Genomic DNA, 15,733 nt, shown 5'->3' on the forward strand with positions numbered 1-15,733 from the left:
CCCCTCCCTCCGCTCTGTCGCGACAGGCGCCGCGCCCCCAACCCGCCCGAGCTGGGCGCCGCCGCCGCTTTCCTGTCTCCCCGGGCGACGCCCCGCCCCGTCCCCCCCCCCTCTCGGCCGCGGCGCTAACGGCGCTAACGGCCGTCTTCCGCCCCGCGGGCGCGCGCGGCGCCCGGGCGCATGCGCGCCGTTTTCGCGCGAAAGACGTTTGCGGCGCCCAGCGGCCGCGTGCTGCGCGGCGCGCGCGCCGGGCGGGGCCGCCGCGGCCCGCCGTGCCCCCCCCCCCGCCCCCCGCGCGCGCGGCCCCCCCCCCCCCCCCCCGCGGCGGCGGCGGGCAGCGCCGTGGCGGCGCGCGGGCGCCAGGGGGCGCTGGGGGTCCGGCGCGCGGCGGCGGCTGCGCCATTGGCGGGTCGGAAATGCCGCCAGATGGCGGTTTAGGATTGCGGCTCCGGTGAGCGCGGCCCCCGCCAGCGCCGCCGCCCCGGCCCCGGCCCGCACCCGCCCGGACCCCGCGCGCCAGCCGCTCCGCAGGCTCCCGGGGTGCCGCCCGGCGCGGCGCGGCGCGGCCCGAGGTGAGCGGGGCGCGGGGGAGGGACGGCGCTGAGGCGCCGATCCAAGATGGAGGCGCGAGGGGCGGGGGCAGCGGGCCGGGGCCGCTCGCTCGCTCGCTCGCTCGGTCTCCGCGGCGGCCGGGCCGGGAGCGGGCGCTGCCCGTGCGAGGAGAGAGGAGAAGGGGAGGGGAGGGAAGAGGAGGCGGCGCGGGGCGGGGCGGCTCCTGCCGGAGCAACGGGTCCCCCGGGCGCGGCGCTCTTCGCCGCCATCTCATTGTCCCCGCCGGGGCTGCCGGGGGCGCCGGGCCGGACTCGGCGGCCTCCCCCGCGGCCGGGCCTGCGGCCCGCTCCGGGCGGCGGCGGCGATCCCGCGGCGCGGCGCGGCCCGGCGGGGGCGGCGGGGCGGCTCCGCGGCCCGGGCGGCGGCGGCGGGGATGCTCGGGCGGAGCGGGGGTGGCGCTTCCGCCGCGCGGGGCACGGCGGCGGCGGGGGGAAAGTTGCGGGCGCCACTGCGCGCCGCCCGACGGCCCGGCCCGGTTCGGCGCCGCGGGGGCCAGCCCGGCCCGCCGCGGGCGCCGCCGCAACCCGGGCCCCCTGGCCGGCGTCCAGGCGAGGGGCTGGGGCCGGCGCCGGGCTCTCGGGCCGCCCGGCCGCTCCTGTTGCTCCTCAGCAAGTTGTTACTGCGGGGCCGGGGGCGGGGGGGGGTGGGGGAGGCGGCGCGGGGGGCCGCGGCCGGCGGCGGCGTCTTGGCTGGCGAGCGGGGGCGACCCCGCGGTAGGCAGCCGTGGCGTTTCCCCGGCCTTCGGGGTGATAGAGCGGCGCGATAAACCGGCGGCGGCTGCCGAGTTAGGTAGCCCCTCTTTGGGGGGTACCAGAGGTGGGAGCCGTGGCTCCCAGGGAGGAGAGTGTGCCGTAGCCGGTGCCACGGAGTCTGGGCAGAGGTGGAAACACCAGGCCAAAGCCCAGCGATGTTGGACAACCGAAAAAAGAAGAAGAAGAGGAAGAAGAAGAAGAAGGCGGCTTTGCTTGGCAGGGAGAGAGAGAGGGGGACTTTTGTGATGGGTGCTGGTGACTTGGTGACTGGCCTACACTGAGAAGTGCTGGGCGACTGCTCTCCGCTTCCTGTGTGTTCTGGGGCAGAGCAGAGAGTGTGAGCAAGAGTTGGGATGAGGTGTGAGCGGGGAGAAAAAGGGCAGTGTATCAATAGAGCAGATTAAGGAGAAGTGCCTGTCAACACCAAAGAACAAAGTTTCTGGTAAGAGCGTGTGAATTTAATTACAATAAAGTGAGCTGCTTTGTAAGTATTCATGATTTCAGTTGTTCTACAGGTGAATTTAGTGGTACTTCTTGTTCTGTAGAGTTAATTTAGGATTAGTACTTACCAAGTTACCCAAGTTACTGAGAGGGGAAAACCCTTCTCCAGATCACAGCACCAGCACAAGTGTTCTTAAATTGTCATGCGTTTGGTTTGTTGGGTGACATTAGTGTTTGGATTCACATGTCTTAAGAGTTGCTTATCTTTCCCATCTTCTACACTGTTTATTTGTGATAGAGTTGGTTTGAGAGAAGGATTTTTCCAGATTTTCTGGATCCAAAGCAATTTTGCCTTGTCTAGTGAGTTTTTTTTTTTTTTTTTTTGGTTCATCTGTAGGTGAAGGTCATTCAGTGAATGTTTCTGCAGTATAATCCATCAAGCAATTTGAAGAAACCACTAGACCAGAAGGCTATCCATAGCTGTCCTGGCTATGAGTAGACATTCTTGCTTTTGTGGAGCAAGAGGCAGGTTTATTCTTTCTTTCCTTCTGATCTTTCTGGCATGAGTTCTTGGTGGATGGCCTGTGATGGTGGTCTTCGCTGGTGCAAAGATTGGTGAAATGGCAAGCCAACCAATGCCGCAAGTGTGGTGATACAGTGTGGTGAGCAGGTTGTTGGGGGGGCTAACTCAAGTGTTGCCATTAATCTAATAAGAGGTTCTCTCTTCTGACTGCTCAGCACCAACAATTCACTTGAAATTCTTAGTTACTACCACAAATGGACATGCTGATGGCTTATAGCAGTTGGAGGAGAGTGGTAAAAAGTGGTACTTCTCCAACGCTGTGCTAACAGCTAGTATCAGCTGTGGAAGTTCAGAGCACGTCTTTGAGAACCTCTGTGTTTAAGGACCGGAGCACATACCAGTTGAAAGCTTGTGGTCTCTGGGCTTCCTGATGTTTTGGAAGTGTGGTGACGTTGATGAATCTATTATACAAGACAGCATTTGTGGCCAAAATTCCACACAGGATGTGCCATGCACAGAAGTTTTGAGGACAACTGAGATCCCTGAGACTGAGGTGTTATGACTCTGATCTTCTCAAGAGATAAGCTGCTCTCTCTATCCATAGCCTGCTCTTTGTATTGCGCAAATTCTTATGTGAAGTCTTCTGAAACTGTGGTGCACCTTTTGATAGTTAAGGAAGGTTATAATACTTGGTTGTTTTGACAAAATGAATTACTTGTTTAGGAACTCAAAGGGAAAATATTTTTGATGTTAAAGAATCCTTTCCTAAAGAAGAACATTTACCTCAAGTTTGCACTGGTGACTTGGATACTCTCTTTCCTTGCTTTTTCCCTTTGTTATGAGGACTCGCCATGATGTAAGATGGCCAAACATTGGCATTTTAACTATTGTTTTAGTAGATGATTGAGCCTGTAGAAATGCAAGGATGCCATGGAACAGAAATGTTTAATCGTGACTCCTAACTGAGGGAAGTCTCGTTATTGGGATAAGAACATGCCTTTATTGTAACATTTGCACATTGTTCCATAATGAAATTTATGGAAGACTCAGACACCCTACTGAAAATTTGGAAACGCTCGTTCTTCAGATAACGCAAGACATGCTGAAAGAAGCAAACTTGCCTTCTTATCCGCTTAAATTTTGGGGGAATGTTCAAAAGTAAGTTTTGATGCAATGCTATTACCGAACAGATGGTTGTCCTCAGAGATTTGTGTCTTCCCATTCTGCACCTTGAAGTGCCTCAGTGTTCTTGTAAGGCTCTGACTTCTGATTCCTGGAGCCAAAACCAAAAGTTGATACTGTACTCTTGCACTGAGATAAGGATGTATCTTACCCAAATTTGATATACTGGCTTTAGGATTTGAAATGTCATCCAAAATCCTTAAGATGTTTTTAACGTTTTGGAGTTTTACTTGTGGACACCCAAATTTGTCATGTGGAACTTGCTCTCCCATTCCAAATTGCCATCTCCCCTTCGCTTACAGTGCTGCTGTGTTATCTCTGTTGGCTAAAAATAGAGAAGCGTATAGTTGTTTTTTTTTTTTCTTGGAAGGAAGAGAAAGATCTGACAAAGCTTACATTTTTTTTATAGCTAGCTGCTCTTCCTCCTATGATAACTTCTGGTATCTGAACAACACCAGCAGATAATTTATTTCATTGTTTCTATTCAGGACAGCTAGAAATACACTTTACTCTGCAATATTTTGCATTTCCAAACTAATTTTACTTCCTTGGTTCTGGCGCTGAATATGTGATCAGAGTGTAAAGAGATATTTCTTTGTTCCTCTAGAAAATACGGGTTGAGAGAAAATTATTGTGACAAATTACTGTGACTTTTCAGTCTGAAATGTACTTCCAAAAACAGATGTTATATTAGGAAGTTCCCTACTTTTTTTTTCTTTTTTTTTTTTAAGGACTGCAACATCTTCAGCTGGCTGAAAGAGGTGTTTCAGAGGGAACCTTCTTTTAGTCTTCTGCATTGGCTTTGTTATTAGAGCTACTTGCTAATTCTTGATGAGTCCTACTGAATGTCTGTAGATGAAGGCTTCACCAGCTGACAATTTGAGGGTATCATTTTCTTCTCCAAAAGATATTTGCCAATATGAGTTTGAGAGAATACCCACTAACTTAGATCCTTTCAGTAATTTTAGAAGGAACTACACTTCTGGTTTTGATGATTTTTCTGAAACAAGATTTTATCATTTGTACCTCTGCAGACATTCGAGTATTTAGGAAAATGCCTTTCAGTAATAACAGTATGCCTGAGAAAACAGGATGTCTTGGACAATAGATTCATCAGGATGTCTTTACTGAGCCCAGCAAGCTGTTAGACAGAGCCGATTTGAACCCATGAGTTCAGAATAAAATGGATAAATTTTAAATTCTGCCTTCGTATTAGGCAATCTGAAAGCCACCTTTATTTTAGACTAATTTGGAAGATATTCTGTATTTGGAAGATAAATATGGGTAATACCACGTTGAAATGATAGGAATATATGTATGTATGTATATATGTGTGTGTGTGTGCGTGTGTGTGTGCGCCTCTTTTTTTTTTTTTTTTTTCCCTCGAGCGTTCAGGTCTCCCATCTTTGAGATGTACAACTCTTTATGTATCCAAAGATGAAGACTACTGGCTAGCCACAAGCTACATATATATATGCCAAACATTCATTCAATTATTTTGATATTAATACTGCGCAGGATGGATCTGTAGTCTCAATCTTAAAACATGTTGAGCATGCTACAGCATCGTTTGGTGGCACAGGCATTTCAGCCACAGTTGCCAGCAATAATAGACTCAAGAGTTTGATGTCAAAGTGTATTCTGTATTCCAGTCACTCAGTTAATAGTCATTTCTTACAGAATTAAGAGCAAGAGGTTGAATTCTTGAGCTGGACCTCCTTCAACTGAAAGACAGGTTGTTCCTGGAGGTTACGAAATGTACTGCTTTACTAGAAAGCAGTGTGAGGCCACATCCTGCCAACTGTGTTCCTTGCTGTGTAGTTCACCAGAATAAGTGCTGTTTATTCTGTAAATAAATTGAATGTGTCTATATTCTTAACTTGTCACGTTGCAGACTTAAATTGGCAGGTTAGCTGAGTGAAAATGGTCAGTATCGACAGATTGTGCAGCACATAGGAAAACAAAATATTTTTTGTAGAGTTATGTAGGGACAGAGTTGTGTTTCAGAAATGTTTCTAAATATCAAACATTTTTCAATAAAATAATAAATGAAAATTCATTCTGGATAATTTTTTTTATTCTAGAGAGTAGCATGTGGTGTTTTTTGAAACAGAAAAATGAAATAATAAGCAAACTGTCTGTTTGCCCTCACACGCATGAGGGTTTCTGTCTCCTCATTAGGTCTAGAATCCCATAGAACTCCATGAAGATATCAATGTGTCATTGTTTATAAGTGGAAAATAAAATCCCATTTGCAAATGGGTGATGAATTCCATCTTAAATACGCCAGTGCGTTCCTTTTACCTTTCTTTTCATTTAGCAGTAGCTAATGATTTGGGAAGCATCATTCTGATCTTTCTATTGGTGGTTTCTATTATAGCATGAGATAAATATACAAAGCTGAGCATCAGTTTATTTGCTGACAATCTGTTTTGTTGCGAAGCTGTAATGACTTTTTATGTAAGAACATAAAAATGTCTACACTGGGTCAACCCAAAGAGGTCTCTAGCAGTAGTCAGTAGGAGATACTATGGGAAATGTAAGGCAAATGCATAGCACACACATCCCTTGTCTCCAACCACTTCCAGCTTACGAAATTCCCAAGCTAAAAGCACTTTCTTTGTGTTTGATGTTCTTTGAAACCTTTCTGACTTAATTTTATCCTATGTAACCCATGGAAACTTCTATCACTCGCAACATCGGGTGGAAAACTTTTAACTTAAGTATGTATAAAGCAAAGAGCAGGTTCATTGATTATCAGCCTGTCACCTGTTGGATTCCCTTAATATCATGTACATTTTGTATTGAAAGACAATTAAACAGTGGCTCCTATTCATTTTCTGCTTACCACTCCTGATTTTATAGAGCAACATCATCCCTCTTTTTTTTTTTCTCTCTCTAGACTGATGAGTCCTGGTCTTATGTAGATGTGTCTTATAGGAAGCCATTCTTTATCTGATGGACCTTTCCCCCCATCTTTGTCTTTTTTCCAGTTCTGGTCTATCCTTTTGAGTTTGGGAGCAGCAGAGCTGTGCGTAGTATTCTAAGTGGGATATATACCAGGAATACTCTCAAACTTGTTCTTTTGCTAATAATTACTAGTCTTTGATTTGTCTTTTTTTTTTTTTTTTTTTTTTTTTTTTTTTTTTTTTTTTTTTTTTTTTACCACTACTGAGTATTCAACTGATGTTTGCTTAGGTCTGTTCACCAGACCCTCAATAATTTGTTCATACCAGTGAAGCTGCACAAGGTGGTTGAACTGATCGGACAGTCTACCATAACTGAAAGAGGAAATCTTTGTCCACAGCTGCACAATACTTCCCTTCTCTTTTTGCTAGTGCTGCTGCTAGTTTGACCTTTCATTGAGCCAGCGGAATTCGCTACCTGGCAAAAACCCGTGCTTGAGAGAAGTTATTTTTCTGCCAAGTGAATGAATGGAATCAGGTCACCAAAGTGTCACGAGAGCTGATGCAAAATCAGTGGTAAGGTTTTTTTGTGAGAAAAAGGTTCTGGATTTTGAGAGCTTCCTCCTTTAGATGGAAGATTGAGTTTGCCTCAACAGTGTAAGCTCAGCCTGGGCACAATGTCCAGCTTGGAGCCCACGGCTGTATATGTAAAACTGGGATCCCTCCAGCTCTCTGTGAATAATGCTTGCATCTAGACTGCATTCCAGCTGGCAGCGTTTGCCATCGTTCTGCATGTAGGCTCTGTTCGTTCTGCAGTTCTGTGCGGTTGGGCCTGTCTCTGCTACCCTGAATAACTTAGTGTCAACAGCAAATTGCCGCTTCAGTGTTCACCTCTTTTTTTTTTTTCCCCAGATGCAAGAATGTCTAGAGCAGTATGGGCTCCAGCCCATGTTCCTGAGGGACTTCAGTGGTGGCCTTACTCTATTGTCAGAAGCGACCATTTGTTCTTGCTCTTTGTTTCCTGTCTTTTAACCAGATAACTTATCCATGCAAGAACTTTTATTGCCATGGCAGCTTAATTTCTTTAAGAGCCTTTTGTGAAGATTCTTGTTAAATATCTTTTTGAAATTAAAGCAGGCTTTATCAATTAGAGTCAATAGGCGTGTGGTTAAAGGAGATCTTTTAGAGAGCTCCTGTAGGCTCATGAAACTTGGCTTTCTTTTACAAAAGTGGGGTTGATTTCCCCCCTCCTCCCTACCCCCACAGCTGTCACTTACTTAGCTGCCTACTGATGTAGTTTTTAAAATAGTGTCTGCTAACTGGCTTGTTAGGCTTACTAGAGAGTAGCGTTACTAAGTGTTAAGTGAGAGAGTAAACACAGTTGTAAACTGTGCTCAAGAATAAGCAGTACTCCAACCAGCAGAATTTTTGAAGAATTTTTGAATTCTCTCGATTCACTCTTACATGGCTTCTTTGGTGTCCAATAATTCTGTTTTTCCTGCAGCCTTCTTTTAATAGGGACATTGCTTAGAGGATTGAATCTCTCCTCAACAAATAATTTTTTTAAAAAAAAAAGTTACAGGAATGTATATATTGTGGGATCTATGATGTTTTACTGAGTTCAATGGAAATTGTTCCAGGGGTGGAAAATCATTGATAATGGGAATTGGTGAAAAGGACAGACAGAGAGAAGGATGTGCACACAGAGAATACTGTGATAGGGTATAGGATACTGAGGATATAATATACTCATGCATAAATATATAAAAGACTCTGAATTTATTACATCTCCCTCCCAAAATTATGATACTGTAAAACAAAAGAGTGCAAGTCTCTACCATAAAGATCATCCTTACTGGTGGAGATGGGAGTTTAGCAGACTGCATTCCTCCGATTACTTCCAAACTGGGCTCTGAGACCCCTGACATTCATGTTCTGCTGTATATAATGTTCTGAGAATGAGAGTGTGAGTGATGGTAGAGGATTAAAATGATAAGGATTACTGCCAAGGCTTTTGAAGCATTTCGATGAAAGATTGTGGCATTTCCGGTCCTCTGCCCTTTCAGTTACAGATCATGGCTTGCTTATTCTTCCTCTCCTTTCTGTTCCGTAGTTCCAGTGTTGTTCTTCAGCTCGCCAAGATTTTTTTTCTTTATACTTCAGCTCTAGCTGATGGTTCTACTCATATTTATAGGTGAATTTTGTTTGATTTCTGTAATGTGTCCTTGCTCATCTCCCTAAAAAAGAGTCAGTATAGTGGGTCAGAAGAAACTGATGTCATTTCTTCGGATTTGCACATTTCTCCTACCTTCCTGAGTTACAGAGCCAGTTTATAATTTTTAATATATGGTTTCCGTAAGCTTAGTTTGGAACAGTTTTTCTCTGCAAAATGGAAAAGTGGAGTTGAAATTTTATTTACTTCTTAGTGTGTTTTAGATAATTAAAAAAATACTAGTTATTGTGCTATTGTGCAAGATGTCGGATGCATTCAGAACCTGAAGAGGAAGAGACACTTTGGTTGCTGTATTTTTTCATGTGATGGCCACTTTGATTGTAGTGCTGTACCTTTGCTAAGCTGGAAGAAAGGAGATTTGGTTGGATGGTGATGAAATCTTGCAGTCAGGTCTTTTCAAATATCCAGCAAGTCCAAATGTAACGAATGGAACTGCCTGAGTGGACTGGAAAGAGGGATTGCATCCCCGTTCTCTGCAGCCTGCCCCATACCTTGAAGATTTACTTGCTGTGTTGCATTATTTTAAATGACTGGGAGTACACAGGAGATGAAGTTAATCGTGTTTTTCAGGTATAATCTGTTACACTGTCAGAAAACAAATAGAAATGAAATGCCTTCGTTCTGGCATTCTTCTTAAATGCGTGTCTCAGTACCGTACTATACTGTTTCTCCATAAAAGAAACTGGAAAAACTGCATGTCGTTTGCTTTCCAAAGGAACATTTTTACTTTGCTATGTTTCTGTTGGTGCATTTACTTACAGAGCACTGATATTATGGATTGAAAATACTCCTGCTTGTTATATGTAAGCTCTTATTGCCTGAGGTAACTGTTGAGCTGTTGTCCTTGAGTTGAAATGTTTGTTAATGTCATAGCCATTAAAGGTGATGAAACAAACTCTTTCCATTGCTATGCCTTACTTTTCTGCTTTCTCATTACTGGTTGTTGATTTAGAATGTGTTTGTGTCCAATTAGAAAGTTTAGAAGGAAAATACAAGGGCATTAGTGAGGAGGAAGAATCCAGGGAAGGAAAATGTCACATTTACATGGAAAAAAAAAAAAAAAAAAAGGTCGTTGGTGGTAGCTATCGTTACTTCCTAGATACTTTGGTTTCCCTATGCAAATGCACTGATATAAAACAGCTAAAACTTGAAAGTGTATTCTTGTCAAAATGTTCAGTATGGTTTCTCTTAAAACCCTTCCAGGATTTCACCAGTGAAGAGTGGCAACCCTTTTGCGAGTGTGCTGACATTCACCAGTATCAGCTACAGCATTCTTGAAAAATTTGGAGTCCCTCTCAGTATAATGCCATGCTATGCCACCAGTATTTTCTGTAGTAAATTCTGAAGTATTGCCAGGCTGTCACTGATATAGGTCATTTGGTTGTGAAATAAGCAACTAAGAATAACTTTCAGATCTTACTTGCTTATAACATTTTGGCAGTCGGCTCTTCTCTGTAATATCTTTCTCTCAAACAACTTCCTTGACCTAACGTCATGCTTTGATAGCACCCACATCTAAAGTTTATCTTTTGTGCCTGCTTCTGTTCTGAAGGCAGTGTGTTGCTCCATTGTAGCCAGGCTTACCTGAAAAGAAAAATGACCTACTATGACAGTAATAACGAAAAGCATCCATCCTGCGTTACAGACCAATACTGATTTGTAGTTCCCTGTTTCTGATCTCTGTATGTAGAAGACTGGAAAATGGCAAATAACGCCTTTTGCCAAATGTTATAAAATGGGATTGGTTTTATTAATATTATTTGAATCCTGAGTGTATTTGCAAGTTCACTCTTCCTGGCAAGGTGAGCATGACACAGGGAAAAGCCTATGGGATCTATGATGTGACAAATGCATATTTGCAGAGCATGGGAGTATTAAAAAATGTTGACTTAGGGCTGGCTGTATGATGTAATTGTACTGTGACCTCCTTTGGACCAAATACGGTGACAGGGATAAATGAACCAGATTGTTCCCATCATATGCTGGTGGCTGCTGGTAAAGGAAGCATCAAGCAACGTAATGAAAGCTTCCTTGACTTCAAAGTAGTATGCTTTTTGAATGGTTCCTTGTGTTTTTAATCTCTCTGTTCTCTAAGTCGTTGCTAATATTCCTTGCATGTCAGACTCTTTCAGAGATGATTCAGAAGAAGAATAATGTGTCTCTCAGGTTAGTTTAAGGACCATTCTGTTCTTCCTGCAAGCTCCTGCATCTGGCATTACTGGCTGAGTTCCCTGAAGTTGGAGGCTTATGTCGAAGACAGAAAGTTGTGGTGAAGAAGGGGAAGAATGTATTGGTAGGTTAGAGATGCTCTTTCCTTTACCAGCCTTGCCTTATTTACAGGAACAAACGAGCAACCTTTTGGGTTTGTCCCACCCCTCCCCCTTAAGTGTAAGTTCTGGCAGACTAACTAAGTTTTTTGTTTGTTTGTTTGTTTTTTAACCCCTGAAGGGGGACTTTGGGTATTAAATTGTTACAGGTGGCTCAGATGAGAATGTCTGTGGTTGAGATGGGTATTGGCAGTTATTCAAATCTTATTTCCATTAATGTATGTCTCTGAAAAACAGACCATCCAGACTGGAAATTCCTGTATTAGATTTTTATGTTCTAAAAAAAGTTATTCAAATTCATTCCTGAATATGAGAATAAGGAAACAGTTTTGGCCATGACAGGTACCTTTGTCTAAGGATTTTGATGGGAAGCTCCTTTGAATTTTTCTGATTTAGAGTAAAGGCTGGAAAGAAATTAAACTGCTCTCAGGCTTTAATGTGATAGCTGTAAGTTGCTACTTTCAGAAAAATCCATGTAGATCGACGTGCTTATAAGCCTCTGTAAAATAGTAAATGGCAACTTGGTAGAGACTAGGAGGTATGTTTTTCAGAGTGGATCTGCACTCAGTACATTCCACTATTCTGCAGGTTTTACATAGGGAACAGATTGCATATGCCACGCTGAGAGTAACCTACATGTGTCCTTCCAACATTGACAAGAAGGACAGGAGTTTGACAGACAGCAGTCTGTTACTATGTAAACATAAGTCAGACTATCTTAAACACAACTTCTCAGGGTCTGAAAGTTAGGCTTCAGGTTCTTTCTGTTGTCATTTGGTTGGTAAAAGGCATATTTTGCTAGCTGGGTATCTTTGGTACTATGTTCATGTTTACTCCAAAGCATGCAAGTTATTGAAAACTCAAATAATATACAAATGTTTTTTCTAACTTTGTTTAGGAAAGAGCATTTGTTTTGGCTGAAATCTCCCAGAGAAACTTGAAAGAGACACCAGCTTGGGGAAATTAGTATAACTAGCAGGATATAACAGCATTTCTGTGCTCGGGCAACTTACGAAGTCTTGGTGGAATGTGAAGCGAAGGAATAAAGTAAACTGCTTTTAACTGGTGATGCTGAGATGAGAATTGGTAATGCTTCAAGGTGAATTTAGAGGAGAGCAAAAATATCTGTGTATAGAACTTACCAATTCTGCTATGATATACCTACTGCCCAAATGAGATTATACTCTTCTGGGGAGCAATTTGATGGCTTAATTTGTTGTTTTGGTGTTACGGCCAGCAGTGCCTTTACTCGTGGAACCCAGTGGCTCAAGTGCCATTTCTTTTTCCTTAATTTTAAGCATCCTGTTTTAGATGAATGAGGAGAATGAAGATTTCTCTCCCCCTTACCCATGTTCTTTCTTACAAATTTTTCTTTCCTTATTCTCCATCTCATAAGGATTTTCCTGTATAGCTAACTCTGATTTAAGCATGCAGAATTTTTGCCTGATGACTACTTTGTGGTCGCTTTATGCTACCCAAAACACTGATGTGGTTACAAGTTTCATGTAATGTCAGCTTTGCAGTCTTCTAGCACCTGGCTTGCAAATAGAGATAAGCCATTGTTTTATCTTATGCTTATTTTCCTTTAGAAACAGTAGCTTATTTTTGAAGAATTGCAAAACATTTGTCATTTAGAAATGACTCCTCGTCCTCCAAATAGGATATGCTCTAGTGTGAGAATATATACTATAAAATGTTTTATTTATTTATTTACTTTTGAATCTTTGTCTAATGAGAAAACTGGGATTAGGGAGACTATTAATGTGCATATACTTAATTAATTTGTTTTTTCACTGATTTTTGTGCATTACCAGAATCCATAGCAATATAACTGTGAATCCAAATTCACGTTTTACAACTACTAAGGAATATTAAAATTGTAGCATCCTGAAATCTCCCTGTTTTGTAGGGTGTTTCACTGTAGAAAGGAGTTGTACTAGAACAGTTAGTTATTTGCTTTTATTTCTGTGGCTCTGTCTGGCCTTTCTTTGTTCTTGGAAGAATACTGGGGGGAAAAAGGATGAGGAGAGACCTTGAGCTAATCCTTTTGTCTTGAGGGAAGATCAGTTACAATATTCTTGACAGATGCTTGTTTAATCTCTTAATTGCTAATGATGGAAATTCCACTGCATTTCTTAAGCAGCTTATTACAGTGCTTTATATTCTTACTACTTGCTTTTTCTAACGTTTAACTAACATGTTTTGCAGTAAACTTCAGCTGTTATTTGGTACTATCCAGTTATTTATGTATTTTGATTGATTTGTCATTTTTTCCCCTTGATCTCGTCTCTAACACAAACTGCATTTTTATTCTAGTTCTCCCAGTTTTTCTAGTGTTCTAACTCACTCATTGCTTTCTGGATTTTCTCCTAAGAGTTCATATCTTGAAGCCAGGAGCCCCAAATCGGGCACCGTACTTTGAAGACTGGCTAGTGCTAAATGTTCTCTTTTATTTATTTTGATAATCTCTTCCCAAGGCTCCATTGCCCTGTGGTTAGCCCTTGTTCACAGTTCCCGTAAGCCTTTGTGAGTGACCCTGAAGCTTGAGGTGTTCTGCAGGAGCCTCTTGGACTTGGCTGCGTATCTGCATCCTCCCTTGCTTGATCGGAGAGGCACACTCATCCTCCTCGCAAACTGCAGAGTGAAAATAAGATTGGGAACCAGCGTGGAAAAACGATAGTCCGTGGAGAAACAAAGTGTTTTTTGTCCCTTGGTAAAAACGGAAAGGATAGCGAGATTTACGATAAAAACCTTTTAATCAAGTCTTGGCTGATACTATTTGATCAAGCAGCAGCTGGGGCTTTCTTACCTCTCTTGTACAGGAGAATCAGGACTTTCCTTTTTGATGTTGCTGTCTGATACAGTTGTCTGGTGTCATTTGATTAGCTGGAGTCTTCAATATTCATGAAGAGTGGTGAAGAAAGGCTGCCTTGTTTGTTCGGTGTTAAGCTGTTGAAAGTGTATGTGGAACATCGGTTTCTCCACATCTTTTGATTTCAAAGGCCATTTTTTGTTGCTATAAAATGGTACAAATCTTCGTGACTACATCTGACAATACAGAAGGGGTTTGCTTTTTTGTGGTAAAAATATGCAAAAAAAAAACCAACAAAAGATGAGAAAGAAAATGAAAAAAATATATGCTAAGAAAGTGGAAAAAGGGTTGCGTTTATTTTGAGTGTAGTCTCTGGTTTTTACAATCTTCCTCTAAAATATGCCTAAGAAACAATCACTTTTCCAGCACTGACTGTATTTGCAGCTCATGTCTCTTCTAGACTGCAGGTTTACTTTGGTACCGAATAGGGATATTTTGAGCCTTGACACCATTTTTTTTAGTTTTGACTTGATTAGCAACATTTGTTTAATAACTGTTTGGGTCCTGACTTCTTCAGATGACCAACAGCAGTCATGTTTTCTATCAATGTATGTATCAGTGAGTAACTTTAGACAAATATTTGAATCGGTGCTATACTGTTTTAAAATGCGTTATAATTTGCGACTTGAGTTTCTTTATTTTTTTTTCTCCCCCTTATTCTGAAATGCCATCTCTGAAATGTGCTCTATGGGCTAACCTGCTATCACCGGCCCTGCTGCTCGCCTGGCGTGGCCGAGCCCCTGCTTTTGGCCGACTGGCCCCGTTGCCTCCGGCAGGCCGTCGCGGACGTGTCCCGGGCCAGGCTGCCGGTGGGGAACAGGCGCTCCGCGTAAAGCAGAGGGTTGCATATTCATCACTTGGCTTTTACAATACTCTCTGCGTTTGCCAAGTCCACATTTACCAGTTTGCTTGGAAGTGGTTGTTAGTAAAGGCGTGTTGGGAGACGGGTATCTCTGCAGGCTAGAGTTTAGTTTGTGGTCTAATGTATAGTAATTGTGACACCGGGGTTTGTCTGGGGGTGGCAAGTAGATGCCTGTTTGATTCTGTGCTTCTGTGGCAACTGCGTTTCAGCTTGTGGCTCTTGACCTGGTGGAGCTTGCTCTGTTTTGTATTTGGCCATTTCTCCCAGGTGTAACTGCATATGTCAGAGCAGTAAAGAGCTTTGTGTGTTTACTTCAAAATCCATCCAGTGTTACTGGATCTTTTCCTCTGGTTTCAAGAATATAGCGTATAGTTACACTGACGCTTTCTCTTGCTGTCTGTTCAGTTTGGGCTTTTTAATATATGAATCTTCTCAAGAATCCTTTCCTCTTCTCAGGCAGGCTTCAGAGCTCCATAGCAGTGTACAGAGATTTTTCACAGAGGCTAGGTAAGAGTACTCAATAAATAGATTTGGAAAGATTCTGGTTTTGGTGATTTTAAGCAAACAAAAATTTTGTTAATTTGTGTCTCAAGACTTTTAGCTCTTTCTTACCTGAAACAAAGTGAAAATTTTGAGAAAAAGAAAAGCTTTAAGAGCAGAGCAAGAGCCAGGTGCAAGCAGAAGCTAAAAAAAAATGAACTATAGGAATTAACTGAATCAGTATTTCTTGCCTTTGACAGCAAAGCACTGGATGGCTCAGCCTTAGGGGCAGGGATGTCGCCAGCTAGCTGGCAAAATGATGCGTCCTTAAGTTCATCCACTGTGGGTAGGAATTGTCTTTCTGATCTTAAGGGCAGTATTTGTTTTCCTCCATTAACTTGAGGATGGGGTTTTGCAAAGACATGTGGGCTCAGAAAAGAGGTTTTAGTTTTTAAATGTTTGTTTCAGTCCAAGATCGTTGCTTTTGGCCTGTAATGACAACTGACTGTTGAAGTCAGGAACCTATTTTATAGTTGCAAGCTA

The 15,733-nt window shown here is 43.2% G+C and overlaps 1 protein-coding gene across 1 annotated transcript in view; it reads left to right on the forward strand.

Annotated features, from left to right (window-relative positions):
• Nucleotides 1–515: 515 nt before the first annotated feature.
• STAG1 (STAG1 cohesin complex component) overlaps nt 516–15,733 on the forward strand; it is a 178,067-nt gene continuing 162,849 nt past the window's right edge. The window contains exon 1 of the mRNA XM_062583053.1: nt 516–572. The gene's annotated coding sequence lies outside the window, so the exon portion shown is untranslated. The remainder of the gene's footprint in view (nt 573–15,733) is intronic.

The sequence above is a fragment of the Rhea pennata genome, chromosome 9 (genome assembly GCF_028389875.1).
Source record: "Rhea pennata isolate bPtePen1 chromosome 9, bPtePen1.pri, whole genome shotgun sequence".
NCBI lineage: Eukaryota > Metazoa > Chordata > Aves > Rheiformes > Rheidae > Rhea > Rhea pennata.